Raw genomic sequence first — 21478 nt, forward strand, 5'->3', positions numbered from 1 at the left:
AGGAGGTCAGTGAGGTGTATCAGGTAGCGCTCTCTGAAAGCTCATTAACCAACTCCTTTCTTTCCCTTCTCACCCTTCCCTCTTCCAAGCCAGACACTGCTAATAAACACAATACACACTCCTAATCACCCCAGATCAACCCAAAATGCTCAGCACAGAATTGACACAGAAATGCTTGGCAAACTGATATTCTTCTTGTGCTTTTCAATATAACACTCCAGGCAATATAACACTCCAGTACTCTCTCAGAACCAAGACCAAAGATGACACTTGATCATCCATTCAACAAATACTTAACAAGTGCTCATCACATGCCTGGGACTGCAGTAGACACCAGAGGTGAAATGGTGGATAAAAACAAATGTGGCCCTCATGCCCGTGAAGCACACGATCATACATAATGTCACCAACCAACATTAATGGCAAACTGAGATAAGTGCTCTAAACAAAAGGAACAATGCTCACCACCGTTGTGTAAAAGGTAACCCACCTGGTCTTGGAAGTCAGGGAAGGCTCCCTGGAGGAAGTGACACTCAGCATGGAAGGAAGAGCTGTCACTGACTGGAACAGGGCGTGCAAGAGGAACTCAGGGAGAAGGGACTTCCAGTTAGAGGGAATGGAATGTGCAACTGCTCTGAACCAAGGAGGAGTGTGGTCAGTGGTCAGCATGAGGAACAGAGAAAGGCCACAGGGCTGAAGCCAGGAGGGAGCAGGGCACGTTGAGAGATGAGACTAAGAGGGAAGAAGAAAACAGACCCTGCTGGGTCTCTATGGCAAGTTGAGAACCCTGATCTCATCCTTATCCTAAGAGCAAAATAAGCCACCCAAGAGTATGGCAGGTAGAGGAGTTGGCCAAGGTATGGGCTCCCCTGGTCCAGGCTTAACATGGTTATGGTCTGGCTAGGAGCTAGGACCTCACTAGGTGAGTTCCTTGTGGGCAGGTACTCTGTGTGAATCAACCCAGCAGCTTACCAGTGCTTCGTCTACACTGACTTCAGGAAATGCTTCCTTGGCTCAGCCATCCCTCTGAGATGCAGAGTCCGGATCTGAATGCCCACCAGGACAGAAGGGGGCACCCAACACCCAGGACAAGAGGTGGCATCGGTTTCTCCTAGATAGACGGCTACTAACCACTCCTTTAGGCCGGTTCTGCCTTTGCAATCTTCGACAGGTAAGGCCATGCCTGAGGGCCAGGTGGCTGGGAAAACAGACAGGGAGATTCCTGTCTTCGCTCTTGCCAAAGGCCAATTCTGAAGAACAGTGGGCTGATGCTAGGGTCCTAACGTCATCAAGACACAAACTTACTGACCCCAAGAACCCCTTCACTTGCCAAAGCCTCTGCGAGAAACCATTGCTTCCTTCTGGGGAGCCCATCTGCTTTCAGGAATGTTTTAGAAGCTTGAGCCCAGCTGTAGAAGACAAAGTGAGGGAACACAGGCAGGTCCACTGGAAGAATCTGTTCTTCCTATTCCAACAAAGAGCTGTTTGCAGGCCTTTGTGCTATTATGAATACTTTCCCTATTTCTTTCCGTAAAACTGGCATCATTATTATCCAATGGTTAGTAAATGTTTTTGTGAAGGCCCAGATGGTAAATATTTTAGGCTTTGCAGGCCATACAGTCTCTGTTGCAACGACTCAACTCTGCCCTTGTCATGCAAGCACAGCCACAGACAATACACAAACAAATGTGGCTGTGTTCCAATAAAACTTTGTTTATGAAAACAAATGGTGGGCCAGATTTGGCCTGTGACCATAGTTTGCCAACCCCCACATTCTAATTTCTCCACTCCATGGTTTATCTCCTCTTTTCATCCATAAACACCACAAAATCTTCCTTCAAGTTATCCCATTTATTTACTAGGGGAGAGATACATATTGACCGTCTACCACATGCTGGACGTGGCAAGACATTAGAGGGGTGTGATCTGAACATCAAAGACATGGTCCGTGTCCCCACTGAACTTAGCATCCAGTGTGGAAGACTCACGGAAAAGTGCTCATTTTTCTCTACTCTGCATCTTTCCCTCAACATAACACCTAACCCCTAGCTGCCAAGTAACTACATGCAAACATCAAAAGCTACTACAAATTCTGCAAAACATTTTAAGAAAAAGAAATCAATTACGCCCATTAGCAGCCCCTTGGCTGCACGTCAGTTATCTCTTGAGAACTTCAAAAGTTGTGAAAAATGAGTTGCTCTCCATCCTCACACAACGTGAGCTCAAAAACTGGAAGGCAATGCTGGACCCTGCGCTCAACGCTGGCGGTGAAGGGCTCAAGCTCAGGAACAAGATAAACCGTTCCTGAAACTAGGCCTCTACCCTATAAAACCATGATCAAACTATTTTTTGCCTCTCTGAGTCCCACTTCTCTCATCTGAAGACTGGGAATGATGATCACATTTTTGCACGTTGCAGGTATCAAATAAGTTGATGTTTGGGAGGAATTCACGACTGAGGCTGGCTTCTGGTGAACAATTATCACTGAGTTACCAACCAAGCCACTAGGGGCAGCTCCAGGGGTAACCATCCCCTCCTCCTGCACAAAAGTGATCAGCAAAGGCGCCAGAAATGCTCCACAGGTGTATAGGAAACACCAAGAAGGAGGAGGCTGAGTCCAGGGACCGCCTGGAACATGGAAGACAAAGAGGAAGAAACAAAAGCAGAGGCGGGTTTGGGGTTGCTGGCTCCCAGTCTTCAAGGCAAGAGTGCACGATGGAAAATCTTCATCACGGGAAGGCACAAGAGAGGCCAGTTTCATTCATGAGAACAGGGGTAGGTGTTGGAAGCCCTGGCTCTTCAGTTACTTGGCCAAGAAACTCAGGTCAATCATACCTACAGACTTGTCTGCCTGCCCGTAAAATGTAAGTCTTGAATGGAAGCAGACGTTTTCTACCCACGTTCTGGGAAGCCCTACAGATTGATGAAGGCATCTCAGGAAGTCACCTCAGAGCACAGAGGTGCAATGAAGACCCCACATCCAACTCCCTGCACCAAAAGCCTGCCCCCTAGGATTGGTTACAGCCATCATGGTTATGTCTGGGATTGCATTTCATGCTTAAAAAAAAAAAAAAAAAAAAAAAAAAGAAAATTTTGGAAAATAAAAATAAGTGTGAGCTGGGCAGAGTGGCTCATCCCGGTAATCTCAGCACTTTGGGAGGTCAAGAGGAGAGGACTGCTTGAGGCTAGGAGTTCAAGACCAGCCTGCGCAACACAGTGAGACCCCCCCGCTACTGGGGGTGGTGTGTGTCTGTCCTATACTACGGAGGCTGCCTCAGGAGGATCATTTGAGCCTTGGAGATCAAGGCTACGGTAAGCTATGATCATAGCACTGCACTCTAGCGTGGGCAACAGAGTGAGATCTCATCTCAAAAAAATAAAAGAATAAATGTGAAAAACCTTGAACAAGACCATCCTTGTTAATGTATCCTTCCAGAGGGCTCCTTCTGGTTCAATGACTGTAAATGCCCCAGTTGGGAACGCAGCATCAGATGGGTCAAAACACACAGCTTGTTCAGGATGGCGTCACCAAATCCCAATGCTTTGGTGGTGTCTTTCTAAGTGTTCAGACCCAATGCTTAAGTCATAATCCCTTCCTAGTTTTTAAAACAATCCATGTCTGTTCGTAAAAGTGTGGCCAAGGTCAGCATCCAGAGAGGCAGTCTCATAAGCGAGGGGAACAGAGTTTATCTGAACCCTGGCTCAGGTCAAGGGTTGGAGCTTCAAGGGGCCTGTAATGCAAGGGCACAGTGTTCCATCACTGTATACTGGGAAAATTCCAGTAAGAGACTGTTGATGCCTCTTAAACCCAAAGTTTTTTTGTTTTTGTTTTTGTTTTCTCTGCAATAGGGTATTAGGTTACTTAGGCTAGATCACCTCAAGTTTATCCAGAAAGAACAGCAGGATGCTTTTTCTACTAGAAGGGTTCAGAGGATCAAACTCCTCAGGGGTTTATCCAGAAAGTAAGGCAGGATGTTTTTCCTACCAGAAGGGCTCAGAGGATCAGATTCCTCAAAGATGATGCCCTTCCACCCTTCATGCCCCACAGGTTGTAGAGGATGTTAGGTCTATGGAAAAAAACAAAAACAGCACTGGAATGGAAGGATAGGAGGAAACTTACATTTACTCTACAGGAAGTGGAGAGGTCACATCCATTATCTAGTGATATGGCTTGGCTGTGTCCCCACCCAAATCTCACCTTTAATTGCAGTAATCCCCACATGTCTAGGGCAGGGCCAGTTGGAGATAACTGAATCATGGGGGCAGGTTTTTCCCATACTCTTCCTGTGATAGTGAGTAAGTCTCAAGAGATCTGATGGTTGTATAAAGGCCAGCTCCCCTGCACATACTCTCCTGCCTGCCACCATGTAAGATGTCCCTTTGCTCCTCCTTGCCTTCTGCCATAATGGTGAGGCCTCCCCAGCCATGTGGAACTGTGAGGCCATCAAACTGCTGTCTTTTATAAATTACCCAGTCTCCGGTATCTCTATTAGCAGCATAAGAATGAACTAATAAATCTTGGTACAGCCACAGCCCTCCCTATAAGGAAGCGAACCCCATTCCATTTTGAGGATGAGGCTCAGAAGGATTTCCGTCAAAGAGAAACCTCAACCTGTCCCACCCAGCTGCAAAGGGCGTCACCATACCCAACAGGCAATCAATAAATATCAGCTGGTAGTCACACTTCCTTTTCAAAATGAACAAATAAATAAAAGACACAGGAGTTTTTTTTTTTTTTTTTTTTTTTTAACTTATATGTAGAAAGTACTAGAAGCTCAATCTGTAGTTCAAGTTTTTCTCAGTTCCAAAGCATGGAGAAAGAGCAGACAGGAATCTGGTAATGATGAAATCTTTATTATAAAGTTGCTGCAATCCTCATAGAAAATATTGAAAGATATAAAAAATTGCTTATTATAAAGCAACATGAGGCAATTACCTATCTACATTCCGAAAATAAAAATGTTCTTCTGGCAACACAGCGCCTGTTTGCAAATTGAACAGAAGCGTAAGGCGCCAGTCAGACAAGAAGAAATACAAATAGAAAAGCACGGGCAGGGCTGCGTTCTCCTGTTTTGAAAATACAAATTGGTTTCAACACAATTTATATATTAGGGAATAATTTGAGCATAATGCAAATTTTGTGTTTGCTTGTGCACAATTGCATCCACGAGAAGCACTTAGATGAATGCAGAAAGCTGCATCTAGTTGAACTAAGCCATGGAGGAATACACAAGACACACACGCACACACACACATACACACATACATACGCCTCAAACACCCACCAACTGCCCTAATTCACCAAGACAGTGTGTTCCGGACAACACCTATCCACAACTTTCAGACAATACACAGTACTATAAATTGGTACAACCCTTCCAGCAGTGGTATAATAATATTTATCAAGTTATGTCCATATCTTTGAACCAAGTAATTTGAGAGAATTTACTCTAAGGACATAATTCCATAAGAAAACAGAAATAAGATGTGTGCACTAAAATGTTCATTGTGACACTGATGTAGATGTGTCATTATAATTGAAAAGACTATGTAACCAAATAGTAAATGAGTCTAACATGTTATTCAGTGAACAGAAAATAAAAATGTGTGTAAACAGGTTAATAGTATGAAAACATAGAACGGAAGGACAATAATAGGTTGAGCTGTATTGTCAGGATAGGATTGAAGGTGATCTATTGTACATCTTGAAAAAGTTCCTTAATGTTATAAAACTGCTTACATATACACACACACACACACACACACACACACACATACACACACAAAACTGTGTTTAAATTTTTTAAGAGCTAAGTCACCAAGGCGTGTTTTGAATATGCTAATTTTCAGTTTTGTTAAAAATCAGAAATAGTTCTTCACTGCATATCATATACCCAGCACAGTATTTATTTCGAGATGTGAAGGAAGTAATTTGAAATTTTAGTTTCATGAATACATATTTTTGTAACAGTACAAATCTGAATCCTGAACTACAGCTGGTAATCTTCAGTTTGTCACTAAAACTAATTTGCAGCCCTGCTGCTTGCTGTAAATATGGAAACAATAGTCCCTTTGCAACTCACAGACATGCAGGACCAAACATACCAATGGAAAGGAAAGGTTGTGCTATGCGACTGGCAAATTGGCAAATTGGACAGTGCTTGCACGCAGGCTGTGTTACTGGGTGAAAACCAGGTGGGAGGATTTGTTTCAAGCAGGGCTGTTACCAGGAAGACAACTTTCTGGACAAAGCAGATGGCCAACTAGAAGTGGGGCATTTTCACGTTAACAAAATCAACCGCCCCATAGATTCTGTGAACAATATTAAGTGCGTATCTTTAGCTCCAAGTCAGCCCAGTCTCCCAGGCAGAGAGCTCATGGAGGGCTGCGTGCACACCTCAGAGGGGGCAAAGGTGGGACTGCTCTGAGCACTTAACAGACAGTCCTGTTTTTATCGCCACTTGAAGTTAATAAAAGAGTTGACATTTCCCATAGGAAAAAGCTTTCTCCTCCTCTGAGCACACAGGATGCAGGGTGGGAGAGAAAGCTCAAGGTCTGGATCCTGACAGCCCTCGGTTTTTAACTGAGCTACATGCCGTGTGACCCACAGCAAATTCCTCTACCTCTCTGAGCCTCCCTTTCCTCTTCAGAAATGTAGGGGTAACAGTCTCTCTTCAATGGTTGTTCAAAGGATTAAATGTTTTAAAAAGCAACACACCTGGCCCTAAGTGGGCCTTTATAGTCAGTAAACCTAAAGGGACACTTCAAGGGACACTGCTGCCACCTGTACTCCCAATCCTGTGCCCTTGTCTGATGTCCCCAGCAAAAGTATAGCGCCCTGGCTGACCACACTCAGTATGGCACTGTGGAATTGAGACCTCAACGGGACCTTCAACTATCCATTATCACCAACAGGGGAGAAGGCCACCTCGCCTGACCCACTCACACTATTGAAGCCATAAGTATACAGGTATTGATCAACTTACCACCTATGCAACTTACGACCATTCGACTTTACAACCACAATCGCTAGCCACGACTGCTCCGCGTCTGGCAGCGCAAACGTTGCCCAGCTGGGCGTACGACAGTGCGGACCAGCTTCCGGCAGCACTACCATCTCCGCGTGCATATAGCCTACTCAACTTACGACCCAATCGTGTTACGACCGGTCCGCGGTCCCGACCGTGGTTGTAAGTCGAGCACTAGCTGTAGCGGGATAAGCCTGAGGCTGGAGGATAAGAGGGAGAGCAAGTTCTAAAATTCATCCCTTCACATCGAAAAATATATCTATATCTATATAGATATAGATATCTCCCCAAACCACCTCTCATTGTGACTTAATTGAATGCAATTAAATTTGGGTATGGTTTAAAATTATGTCCAAAGAGTCCCTGAAACAGAGCCACTTGATCTCCTGGAGACCATGCATGAAACCTCCAGCGCAAATTAGCACTGCCTGGTGTCTGTCCTCTGTGTGCCCTTCCAAATCTCTCCTGGTCCATTCGTCAGTGTCACGACATAGCTGGTCCCTGGCTGCTCTCCATGTTGGTGGGGTCTCACGTCTCCTTGTTTCCTCCCCACCACAGCAAGAAACTGAACACTCTCAGACATGAATGAGGCAAAAACAAGCACAAACCCCACAGCAGGATGAGGCACTGGCATCTCCTTCCACTGCATGGGAGAAAGTGGGTGCTGGAGGCAGAAGGAACGAGGACTCCGTAGGTCTCTACAGGGTGCTTGGAAAAGAAAACCAAACCACAGTGGACCCCAAAAGGTGCCTATGGGTAACACAGCCCTGAGCTACAGTGCACAGCACTGGGATAAATGGGAAATGGATGGCTTGAAAAAAATGCAGTCAACAAAAAGGATTGTGTCCCAATTGCCATCAGACATATCTACTTCCTTTCCTCTGATGTATGCAGGATGCATGACTGGCCCTGAATTTTATATCCCCTAGATGCTGCAATCTTAGTAAAACCCAGCCCAAAGGAGCACTAGCCTCCTTGAGAGCAAATGTGCCCAACAGAAGGGACAAAAGGAAGGAGAGCCACATAGATGCCCAGGGTCAAATGCACTCCAGGTCCAGGTTGTGGCTCATGTTTGGCTGCAGAGAAGAGCTATTCCAAGGTCCTCAGCAGCCATGCTTACTTATACAAGAATATCCCTTTAGAGACTGCGTTCTTTGAGGGTATGGCCCATGATATGCTGCGGGCTATGGCTTTTTCTACCTCTCCTCCTGCTCATAATGCCCCATGCATTTCTGCCATACTGTAGGCATTTACTAAGTGCTAGGTGGCTGGAAAGATAAATGCACAGAGAAATGTGTAGCTGGATGAGTTTTCAAAACTGTGAGAACAGTGCACTGGGGGAAGAAGTCTGCAATCATTCAAGAGACTATCAGATCATCACATGCCATTTGTAGGCATACATCCAGAAGACTGATAGCATTTTTAATTAAATCAAATGGCCTTTCAGATGCACTGTTACCACAGCCACAGGTTACCGTTCAGGATGTTCCACTGGGATATTAAAGCTTATCCCAGAGCACAAAAGGTCCCTCTGAACCTTTGATGAGTTCTAATCAAAGATTCCTCAGTTGTCTGGGGATGACCAGGACCTTGACGCAATCTTCTCCACCATTCTACGGCTGGGTGTGGGTATACTGCACAGATGAACATATTAAGATCTCCTGTCTTCTAACAAAGTGACCTTGCTCGCCTTCCCATCAACTAGCAGGATCTATTCCCCCTCCCCTTGAACCTGGTAGACCTTTGAGATTGTCGTGGCCATAGGGAAGTAACCCTATGTGACTTCTATGGCTGTATCATAAAACTGCCATTCATTTCCACTCCGCTCTCCTGGGATGCCTATTCTTGGAACTCAGGAGCCATACTGTGAGGAAGCCCAAGCAAGCCCTCATGGAGAGATCACATGCAGGCAACCCAGCCAACAACACAGCTCAGGTCCCAGCAAAGAGCCAGCATCAAAGAGCAGATGCAAGAATGAACGTGCTTCCAGATGAGTCAGCCACTAGCCTTCAGGTCTTCCCGGCAGAGGTGCTGAACATTGTGGAGAATAAACAAGCCATTCCCACATTCCCTTTCTAAATTCCTGACCCTCAAAACCTGCAAGCATTGAACATTTTTTTACACCACTAATTTATAGGTGGTTTGGAATATTTATATATTCAAACATAAATTGGAATACTGGAACTGAAGCATTGTCCCAGTCCCAAAACCCACATCCCTTACTTGAGCCTTGATACTAAGCTTCCATCCTCGTATCCCCTAAACTGCAGGATGGGGGCCCTTTCCTCCTGTACCATCAGATACTTTTTAGGGTCTTACTACATAACACCAATAAATCAAGAAAAAATAGCTACAAGAGAAGATTTTGAATGTTTCCAACCCAAAGAAATGATAAATGTTTGAGATAAGGACATGCTAATTACCCTGATTTGATTGTTATACAGTGTATACACATATGGAAATATCACTTTATATCCCATAAATATGCACAATCATTATATGCCAACTAAAAAGGGAAAAATAGAAATTTAAAAATCGATCAGGCAGCTGTTGCCCATCTGGCTGGTTATCCACCATTGATATATCTGTTGTTGTGTCTCCTGCAATATATAAGACTTCCCTGAATTTGCCACAAGTTCTGGTTACCTCAATAAAGCTGGAGACCCTATCCCTGACCCTAACTCTCTCTACTTCCCTCAACAGTCCTGGCCCATAAAATCCCACAGACCTTATATCAATGCCATCCTGGAACCCTGACAAGAAATATCTCCACATTCTACATTCAATCCAACTAACTCCAAGGCTCCCAAGGTTGCTCAGTGACACGATAAATTACCTATAAATAAGCTACCAACGCGTTTCAGCAAACGCTCCATTTTTAGAGATCAACTGAAAGATGAGCATGTACAAAGCTCCTTTAATGGCCAAGTAGATTTCTCCAGGCAGGATCAATGTGGTGTTTCCATCCATCCCCCCAAGTGAGATGTAGTCAGAGCCTCAGAACCATGCCCAGAGTCGCGGAGTCACCCAGGATCAGAGACAGAATCCCCAAATAGAAACATCAGCAGACACTGACAGGGTATTTAAGCTCATGCACATGAGTGGACGTGCCTTACTCACCTGGAGGAGCAACCTGCAATGAGAGCAAAGTAAGCATAACTGCATGACGGTACACAAGCAGAACTAGGACCCAAGCCACGGATCTAACTATGGCTATGTGGGTCAGAGGAGCAAAGAAGAAGAAATGCTGTGTCTGTCTGGCTCAGGCCCTGATGTGGGCCCCACAGCATACACTCTAGTCCTGTGTCCTTGGGATTGGCCCGAGCATACAGGAATCTTTGTGGGACCCGGAGTCATGATCCCACCATAGTGGACAAATGACTGAGGGTTGTGGAAGGCCATAGCCACCATCAGTACCCCAACTAATAATGCAGTCATCCCAGGGAAGCAGCCATTCTGACAACCAGAGGGCCCTCATCCTTACCTCCCATAGCCAAGATTTTCAATTTTACCTCCTGAATCTCCTTCCAAGGCATTTACAGACATTCATGGTTCTCCGGTGGCACTGCCACTGCTGTAGGACACCAGCTCTCACAGCAGCCTCCGAAGGAAAATCCCTGCACCACTCTGGCCTCCCTTCCCTCCACTCTCACATTGCCTCCAGAGAATTTTTTTCCATAATAAAAATCTGATTGTGTCCCCCACTGCCTCTCCCTGTTTAAAACTCTCCACTGTTCAACTGAGAAGATGTAAAACCCTTAATATGGTCTGTAAGCCCTGCACAGTTTGACATCTACCTGCACCCCTTGCCCCTTTGCCTTCCATCTCCTCCTCCCTTTCTACCCTGCAGCCACTCTATGGAATCATCCATGCCTCCAAACCTCACCTCAGTGCCTGGCCCTTGCACCCTGGAAAGTCTCATTCCCCATCTCTCTTCCTCTAACTCCTACCCATCCCTAGATGGAAGAAGTAGATTCTAAGCCAGATTTATTGAGCCCAAAACCCAGCTCTGAGGCTAACCTGTGGTTACGCCCTTGGGCAGAAATCTAAATCTCTTTATGTCTCAGTTCCTCATGGGGATGATAATCATTCCTGCTTCATGGGATCATTACAAGTTAGCCCATGCAAATCAGGTAAAAATAATTGTAACAAGGCCTGGTACATAAAAGGAATTCAGTGACTGTTTACTCCTTATTCTTAGCTCACATATCACTTCATCAAACAGAAGCCTCCTCTGTGGCTCCCTACACTAAGATTCCCTCATTAAAAGCTCTTTCCTTCAAAGTACTTATTGCATCATAATTATACATTCTTTAGTGGGACTACTTCATTAGTGTGTATCACAAGAGCAGGATGCATGTCTGGTTTTGCTCACACCATATGCCAAGACTTACCACAGCTCCTGAAATACGGGATTACTGGGTAGATGAATAAATAGATGGGTGGGGGGGTGGTGGATAAATGGATGGATGGATGGATGGATGGATGGTGAATGAATGGATATACTTATGGATGGATAGATAATAGATGGATGACTGGATGAATAGATGACCAGATGGATGATAATCAATGGGTGATTGAATGAATGGCTGTATAGATGGATGAATGGATAGGTGATATAAGTAGGTATGTATAGATGTATGGATGGATGATGGATGCATGACTGGATGGATAGATGGATGACTGATAGATGGACAGACAGATGAATGGATGGATGAATGCATGAGTGGAGAGATGACTACATTAATTGATTATTCAAGGGATGGATGGAGGGATGGATGGATGGATGATTAAATGTATAAATGGATGGATGAATGATTATATTGACAAATGGATGGATGGATGGATAAATGGATGGATTAGATAGATGGATGGATGGACAGGTAGACAGATGTATGGATGGAGAGAGATAGCCCTGCTGACAGTGTGTGGTGATTAGCCATTCTCACCATTCAAACTTAGGCCCAGCAGCTTCATGTTCAGGAGCTACCAAGAGTCTTAGACTGCCTTGTGTGTCCTCTATAATGATCCTGAATATCACCAGTTCTCTTTCCTACATCATTATTATTCTTACAAAAAGACAGCATGGGGCTAGAGGAGGTTGGATATCCTGGTGGCAATGGAGTAAGAAACTTCAAAGACAACACACTGAACACAGCCACTGCCACCAGGGAAGGCTGATGGAGATGGAGGTGACCTGAGCTGGGGCAACTGAGAGCCCCCAGTGCTGTTCCCAAGACTCTACAAGGGTAAAGAAGGCTACTTTACCTCTTTAGGAACTGAGGAGAAAACTCCAGTGGCAAACCGGAGACTGAACCAGACACCTTCTCCAGTCTCCTCCACTATCTGGGAGGTAACAAGTATTCATGAGATCTTCTAGGGACATAGAGCAGTGAAGAGGACAGACAGGGCCCCTGTCCTTGGGAAGTTGGCAAGGATATGTAAAAGGGAGACAGTAAATAAATAATTAAAATAAATGATCAATTAATTGTATGTGTGCAAAGCAAATACTGAAGCCAGGAGGACTCTCCATCATGCTAGAAATTCCCTGGCATGCAAAAAGTGACAAAGTTCCTACAACAGTTATCCCACGTGGTTTGTGGAAGCAAAAGCAGGACACATTCAGCAGGCAGGTCTGTTTCTAATAAGTTTCTCCATTTGCAAGGTCAAGGATGCTGTGAGGCACATGCAATATGCATCTGCCGTCTGTCTCATGCTGGGTGCTTTCTCAAGCAGTTACTAAATCATCCTGACAGACCCATGAGGGGCTATCTCCACTTTACAGATGCGGCAACTGAGGTTCAGAAAGGTTTAATCAGAGTCCTAAGGCCATATGACCAAACTAAGAACAAAACCCAAGACTGTCTCCCAAGCCCATGCTCTTTCTGCTATACCAGGCTGCACCGGAGTGAGACGTGACCTTTGTTTTGTCTCAGCACAAAATTGAAGGGCTAATTTAAAATATTAATGTAAAATCTTCATTGTCAAAATCATCTTAAAATTCATGACTTGTTTAAAGATGGATGGCAAACTGTCACATAACAGTTAAAACTGAGCTATTATCTTAGTGTCATGGCTGCCATGACACTAAGCACCTTATGTGTACAATCCCATGTAATCCTGACATCAGTCCACTCAAGGAGAGGTTAGGACCATCATACCTGATTTACAGGTGTGGAAACTGAGGCTGTGGGAATTAAAGTGCTCACCCTAAAGGACAGAAGTTGAACCCGAGCCCACCCACTCTGATGCCTAAGAGCCATATTAAAACTGAGATGACTTACCTCTCCATGACAAGGCAGGCTGGATGGCAGCCAGGCTCAGGAGCTAGAACTGGCCACTAAGGGAAAAGAATGCAGCTGAAGGAGACATTCTTGTCTGGCAAGTGTAACCTGACACCCAAGGCTACAGCAGCAGATGGTAGGTGGTGTCCCAACAGACACGTGGATCATGGGATGGAGAGCCCAGAACAATGGGCCAGAGGGCAGCATCCGGAAAGCCTGCCCAGCAGCCACACCTTTGCTGGAGACAGAATCCCAGTCCCTAGAAAAGGTACTGACCAGAGCAGAGGAGGGCCTGGGGTCTAGAGATGCAGGGAAGCCACTCAGGAGGCAAGGGAACAATGAAGGGATCCAGGGAGCAGAACCAGGAAACCAGATAGAATTGTTCTTGGCAGTAAGTCCAAAGTTGTCAGAACTAGGGCATGAATTCTGACTTGACGACTTAATGCTCCCAGAGAATTGGGCAGCAGCTCCTGAGATTACCAAGGGACTCCTTGAAAGAGAACAGTACTCATTCATTCCTTCAGCAAGTATCGAACACCTGTTATGTGCCTGGCCAATGCTAAGCCCTAGAGAGCGCTTGGCAAGACTGACACAGTCCCTGAACCCCGTGGATGCAAAGGCAATGTTTCTGAAACCACAGTCTGAGGATCCCCAGAAGCACCTGTAAAACTGAAAATTCCAAGGCCCTGCCCTGTATGTCCTGAAAGAGGCTAGGAGCAGGAATCTGCATGGGTCTTGAGTGAGTGCTCTAAGTGCTCAGTGCCTCCGTTTCCCCATTTGTAAACGGGATTAGGAACATGAACAGCTCAAAATTGCTGTATTAAGTAACTGTACTCAGCACAGGGTAGGGGCTTGACACAAGCCAGGATCATCATGACCTTCATCATTTTCATTTTCTGCATCATCATGGAGAGACAGGGCTTCATTTTAACAAGACCCCTCGTCATCTGTGCGCACTAAATTTTTAGAAACACTAGATAATTTTCAGCTCTGCAGGCAGTTTCTGCTTCTACAACATGCGGACTAGCCAATAACTCAAAATTAAGACAAACAAGTATCTGTACCTCAAGCTGCCTGGGGGAGAATACAGGGCCACTCGGAGCCCCAGTTCTGAACCCCTATGCCTTGCCTCTCTCCTGTGAACCCAGACGCAGTGGCAGGAAACAAGGAGGCTGTCGCCACCGAGCTTCACACTATGTAGTCATGAGGACAGGAAGCACCTTGTTCACAGCCTGTGTCTGTCTGTGCAAGGATGATGACAATAGAATCAGCCCAAGCAGGTACTGGAGACACTGCTGGGACCTGCCTTGGTTACGTGCTGTCCCGCCCTGGCTGTCCCCTGGCATCTCTGTACCCAAACCCTGATCATCTGGAAAGGGATTCAAATGCATCATTGATGTTCCCTGTGGCTGGGTCATTTCCCAACCATGTCCCCTCTCCCATGCCGTGACACTGTAAAGCCACTGGCCATTAGTGGTCAAGAAAACAAAATTTAGGCAGAAACAAGCAAGTAAAGAATGAAAGTGATTCATCGCTTTCAGCCATCTTCAGTAAGGATTTCAGCCATCTCTCGGGCCCTGAAACCGCACAGTATCCACGCAGACCCACGAGGGGAACGCTCGCTCAGAGGGCCCTTCTCCCAGTTCCCCTCACGACTCCCTTCCTTGTGGACATGCCTGGATTCCACGATGGATCCCAGAAAGCACCAACAGTCATCGGCACTCTAAACTCTATAACATCAAGGAAGCAAAGAGACAAAAACTCAGCACTGGGTTTTGTCATGCAGATCTGATGCCAATTCCCGCCATCACTGTGAACACACACCACATGGTCCAAGTAGTGTCCAATGACCAGGCAGTGCAAAAACAACCTATGCTCACAAATGCCTCCGACAAACCTGGTCACAAGCGTCATTTGACCCCAACAGGAAGTACTCTAGAAATGAGGGTATGCTCTTCTACAAGAGCAAGGAACGTTGTTCTCTGCTGACAATGCTTTAAAAGTTGAGGATATTTGGCTCAGGAGTATCTGCCCCCATCAATCCTTCCAAAGTGGCTTCTGAAACAGATGTTGCTGCTGGGAAAACATGTCCCTGGCATTTCTTCCTGGGATTCAGGGTGCATTTTCCTCCTGGACCTATGTGTAAATGAGTGTAGGCAGCAGCTGATAATGCCACTTATTATTACTACCATGCACCAGCATTAGTGACTGAAGATTTCAGTGGGCTGGCCAGGGAATCCTGCTACCACTTGTAATTTTGTTTCTGGTTTAAAAATAAACCCCGAGAGCTGTCCGCTTCAGAAATTGAGCATGTGTGGTTGCTGAAAGGCTTTCTTTAGAGTCACAAGTGGGGTAACTTATCTTAAATAAGCGAATAGACTAAAATAACCAAAGAGAACCCACATCATTTCATTATAAGGAAGTGGCTACAGAGACAAAATAATGAGCTCATTCTGGAGAGACCTTAAGAGCAGTAAACACATTTCTGCCAAGACCCCAGGAAAATGTCAGTGACAAGGCAGTCAGGGGCTTCCTTTTCCATGCCCCCGGTTCTTGGCCAAAACAAGAAGTACAAAAGATCCCAATGCTACTAAGAACAACCAGTGACAGAATAAGGGCACTAAGAAACCAATCACTGCCATTTGCTAGCTGTTTGCTGTGTTCACTTGTTAGATATTTTACTTGCAGTAATTTATCTAATCCTCACAACAGTCTCCTGAGGTGGTAACTCATTCCCATTTGATAGCTAAGAAAACTGAGGCTCAGAAAAATTAAAGGGTTTGCCTGAAGTCAGGTACCAAACACACACTGGTGCCTGGATTCAAAATCATCCCTGATTCACAAGCTTCTTTTCCAAGGCATGAGCAGGTTTGGGCAGCAAAATGGTGTCAGATGGGGAAGTCCCTCAATCAGTGACTATTTGGAGAGTGGCGATCATGACCCTTCAAACTGCTCTTGAGCTCTCTGTTTTGCCTTGTCCCCATGAGCCCAGGCATCTTTTGCAAAGCCAAGCTGCTGGCGACCACTTTCTTCCAAGCAGATTTACCGTCTAGCACGTGATCCACCATATTCTACTGATTCTAAAAGATACAGAATTTCCCATTTTATCATCTCTGTAATCGGGATTGAAATCAAGCATGCCTAACAATGGTCCGGCGCGGCCACCCTTCAGCCTCTCCAGGACTGAAGCTGAGCAACGGCCACAGCGAAGATGGAAGATGGCTGCTCTGTCCCCTCCCCCGTGATCCCCACCTCCACCCTTGTCCTGGTACCATGCAGTCCCTGCAGCTCCTTTGCCCTGTCCACCTCTCCCCCAAATCACTGAACTTGCTGGGCTGCAAATTCAGGGACTGTATCCCAGGCACAGCAAGGAAGAGGTCCTGGCCACTACCCAGTTCTGGTGTCTGTTAGCTGGTACAGTATTCTAAGGAGAGACCCTTCTTTGAGGAGGAAATCGTTATGGACCCCTCAGAGGCTGAGAGAATGTTTAAAAGGGCTCTATAGACAAATTAAAATAACAATTCCCAGTGATAAGGAAGCAGTGAGTCATATAATAGACAAGGTGTTTCTTTTAAAAGTTCAATGGTTCAATCCTGGCTGCAAAATAGAATCACGTAAAGAAGTTTTTAAATAATGATTTAAAAAAAAGAAGAAAATGGATAAAATGAATGAATAAGTGAATGAAAAAAACTAATGACCACACCCCAAATTACTCATGTTATTGGTCCGGAGCAGGGCTGGGCACCGAGACACGTGAAAGCTCGCTAGGTGATTCTATTTTCCGGAGGTACATAAAATAACAGAGTATCTTATAATCCATAGTGTTTTAGAGTCATTGACAGCAAACACAGTGCCGAGTCCTGAGAATTTACCCAGGGAACTCACCCTGATCTCCCAAACACTTGCCAGCTCCTCTTGATGAGATACCTTATCAAGTCAACAACAGCAAAGTCATTAACAATGGAATGGGCACACAAGCTGCATGTATATTGTTATCTGTAATTGTCAGAACATACCTACATCTGGTTTTCTTAGGCCCATTTTACAGATAAGAAAACTAAAGATCCAAAATGTCAAAGTTGCCCAGGGTTACAGAGGAAGACTGGCAGTCATCCGAACACCAGGGCGTTTTCAAAATACCACACTGACTCTCCAAGATACTTCCTTCTTTGTACAGGGCTAGGAGCTGGAATTCAAGGATGGTCCATGCATTCTTAGATTTTACAATCCATGCCTGGAGGCAGACTAAGGCCCTCCTCAAGAGCATACTTGGTGCCCTAAGCTTCTAACGTACAAGAGGTTGAGCTCACAAGAGGGAAAATTATTCCTGATTGGAGGATTCAGTCCCTATAGAGGAGATGACTTGGGACTTGGTCCTTAGAGGGTGAGGAGGATTTCCACGAGCAAAGCAGAAGGAGAAGACACAGAGGGGCTGTGGGGCCACGACCCTTTTCTGCTGCAGTGTAAAGCCTCTGAACTGCCAGGCTTGGCAGAGCGCTTTCTATCTCACCTCTACAGTCCCTGTGCACTGTGCCCACTGCAGGCACCTGCGTGGGCTAGCCATTTGCTTTCAAGTGCACTTAGGTGTGTGGTCCAGCCCAGGAATTCCCGGAGAGAGGAAAAGCAGACCCAAGAAGCCATCTCAAGGCATCTCCTCTCAGGAGTTTTCCTCCCAACACAAAGGCTGCATTCACCTATGCATGGCTCCTCCACAGGGAGCTGCGCCCAGAAGGGTTGTATGAAGTGATCTCTGGTTTGGCATCAAGTCCAGCTTCGGCCTCGCAGCACTGAGGAGCTCAGATGAACATTCAATTTACGTACAGTTTGCTTTCTGGCTGTAGCTGAATCTGAGGCTACGAGACGGGATGTTTCTAATTAAGAACCCTAATTCTGGCTTCTGAACTCCAAGCTCCCAAAATGCAAACTCTCCAAATGTCAGCCTCACCCAAGACCCACCACAGCTCAGGGGAGACAGACCCCATGCCCCAGCACACTGGTCCTATCTCAGTGAGATACTGATCCCACAAGATAGTTCCCCTGTTCCTTAGGATGAGGTCACAAACCATAGCCTACAAGCTGCATCCAGCTGACCAGCTGTTTCAGTAAAGAAAGTTTTAGTGATAACACAGCTGTACCATTCGTTTTACATACTGTCTATGGCTACAGCTAGTGCTCGACTTACGACCACGGTCAGGACCGTGGACCGGTCGTAACACGATTTGGTCGTAAGTTGAGTAGGCTATATGTACAGTTGAAATGGTGCACGCGGAGATGGTAGTGCTGCCGGAAGCTGGTCCGCATGTCGTACGCCCAGCTGGGCAACGTTTGCGCTGCCAGACGCAGAGTAGTCGTGGCTAGCGATTGTGGTCATAAAGTCGAATGGTCGTAAGTTGCATAGGTGGTAAGTCGATCAATACCTGTACTTTCAAAACTGCAGAACTGAGTAGTGGCGACAGAGACCAAATGGCCCAAAAAGTTGAAAATATTTACTCTCTGGCCTTGGCAGAAAAAGTCTGCCAACTCCTGATGAAGAAGAAGAAACAGAGGAGAAGAAGAAAAAGGAGGAAAAGGAAGGTAGAAGGGAAGAAGGCAAAGAGAGGTGGGGGTGGAGGAGGAAGAGTCGAAAAGGAGAAAGGAGGGAGAGAAACAGAAAGGAAGAAAGAAAAGAAAGAAGAAGACAAAAGAAAAAAAAGGAGAACAAAGAGAAAGAGAAGAAAAAAAAAAAGAAGAAGAAAAAGATAAAGAGGAAAAGGAAAGAAAGGAGAAGAGAAAGAGGAAGATGGGAAGAGGAGGAGGAAGAAATGGAGCAGGAGGAGACCTACAGAAATTATGTCTGCCACAGCGTTGCTATCAGGTGGCTCTTTTTTCTATGCCATTAAGGTTCTCTATCTTAAAGCACTAATCTGTGAAACTCTGATGCTATTCCACTCCCTGCAGTACGAAGATCCCAACTCTTTGTCACGGCTCATGAAGTCCCATAACCCTCTCCACCCACCTCAAGCACATAACACACACGACACACATGTGGCACTTCATGACCTCGCATGAACTCTTTCAGTGCACCTGGCCTGTAGTATTGTTTTACGAAAGCTTTGTTTCACATACATATACACACATGCGTTTATATACTGGGCCCATGATACAACATAGATTTCTTTCCATGGCTCACAGTCAAGAAAGTCTGAAAGCCACGACACTACCACTCTGTGAACTACATCTCAAATCCACTCAGTTCTCTGTAACACCAAGTCACCAAACCTCCCATCCAGACCTTTGTGGCAGCTTCCCACAAGGTCTTCTTGTCTAAAGTCTTGACCCATGGCCAATGTGCTCTTCATAGCATGGCCAGGGGAATCTTTTAAACTGTAAAGTCAACTCTGTAAGGCCCTATCCTCAAACCCTTTGATAGTTTCCCACTGAGCTAAGAATGAAATCCAGGCTTCTGAGCACAGCCCACCGAGTTAAGCATGGTCTAGATGTCACCTGCCTGCCCCACTCCTGGACTGCACTTCAGCTGAGCCACCTTCTATTGGTTCTGAGGACATGTTCAGTTCTTTCCCACTGTAGAGCCTTGGGGGGCACTGGTCCCTTTCACTGGAACATTCCCAATTCCCATACACCTGCGCAACACACACACACACATACACACACACACACACACACACACACACACACACACACACACACACTCTCTCTCTCTGCCTCACCAACATCTATGCAATCCTTCAGTCCTAGTTTAATGTCACTTCCGTGGAGCATCTTCCCTGACATCCCTGACACCTTAGATAAAATTGGAGACCCTTATATTTGAACATTCTTTTCTATTCCTTTACAACACATATCACAACAGTAATTAGCCGTCTGTGGGATTCATGGTAACGATCTACTTCTACCCTTAGACAGCAAGCCCCACGTAGCTGGCTTTATGTCTATCCTATTCACTGCAATGTCCCCAGCATAGCACCTGTCCCACAGTAAGTGCTCAGGAAACATTCACTGAATAACTGAGTCTACAAATCTCATCCCACGGTCTATGAATCTCAGTTCACACATTACAAATTCTTACTTTCATATCCAAGAGCTATGCCATTAAGGTTCTCAGTTACTGGGGCCTAAGATACATGCAGAAGTTCCAGCAGTTCACAAGAAAGTCTGTTCAACTGACCTGAGGAATCCTAACCCAGAATGAATGGAGCATACACTTGGCATATTTTGCTCCTGAAAGCCAGCCAACCGCAGTGTGAGCAACGCGCTTCAGCAACAAGCACGCTTCCTGCTATTCAAGAAGAGTAGAATCCGAATTCTATGACCCAGATGAGGGAATCCCCATTTTTTTCAAATTATCATTTGTTACAAACACTCTCGGTGCCAATCAACCCACAGCTTCTAAGACATTGGGGCATGAAGCTTTCATCTTCTGAAGTGGGGTGACAATTAGTCACTCACCTGCTCTTAAAAAGGCCAACTGTTAATTGTTCCTTAGAATTTATTTAAGCTTCCTTCATTATGTATGTCTGAGTCACAAAAAAGCAGTGACATCTATTTTAAGTTCAAAAATAATTTGCTAATCCAGAAAATAATGTCAGGTTTGATGAAATAAGATTGCTCATGAGTTCAAATGGTTGAAGCGGGATGATGGGTTTATGGGAGTTCAGCATAAGATTCTTTCTATTTTTGTGTATGTCTAAAATTTTCCACATATATGTTGCAAAGGGATTTGCAGAACATTTTGTAACTCAAATCAACATTCCTCCATAGGTTTTCTCCCGATAAGAAGCATTTGTTTTTAAAACCAGCAACGAAATAAAAGACTTCAAAAAACAAAGCGACTGATTTTAGCACAACAAACAATAACTGTATAATCCAACTCCAATTTACTATAACATTTTACTAAAATAACATTGAATTATGAAGGAATTTCTAATTGCTATGTATTTTAAAGCTGAAGTTCTATTTAAAGCAAGTTTTAAGTAACTCAAAATTCCCTAGTACAAAGTTTGACATTCAATATGTCTTTACTGAACAAAAGACCAGCTAAGGCATCTTTCCCCATTAAAATGCAACTATTTGTTAGCCTAAACACAAAGAAAAATATTAATAATACATAGCATTCAGATCTTGGTTCTAATATCATTCTCCAATAAAAGGAGCAAGGGTTTCTTACAA

At 45.1% G+C, this 21478-nt stretch overlaps 1 protein-coding gene across 1 annotated transcript in view; it reads right to left on the reverse strand.

Moving 5' to 3' along the window:
* Positions 1–21478, reverse strand: part of CDYL2 (chromodomain Y like 2) — a 209753-nt gene that overhangs the window by 112040 nt on the left and 76235 nt on the right. The gene's annotated exons all lie outside the window — the stretch shown is intronic.

This window comes from Cebus imitator, unplaced genomic scaffold, assembly GCF_001604975.1.
Source record: "Cebus imitator isolate Cc_AM_T3 unplaced genomic scaffold, Cebus_imitator-1.0 Scaffold137, whole genome shotgun sequence".
Lineage (NCBI taxonomy): Eukaryota > Metazoa > Chordata > Mammalia > Primates > Cebidae > Cebus > Cebus imitator.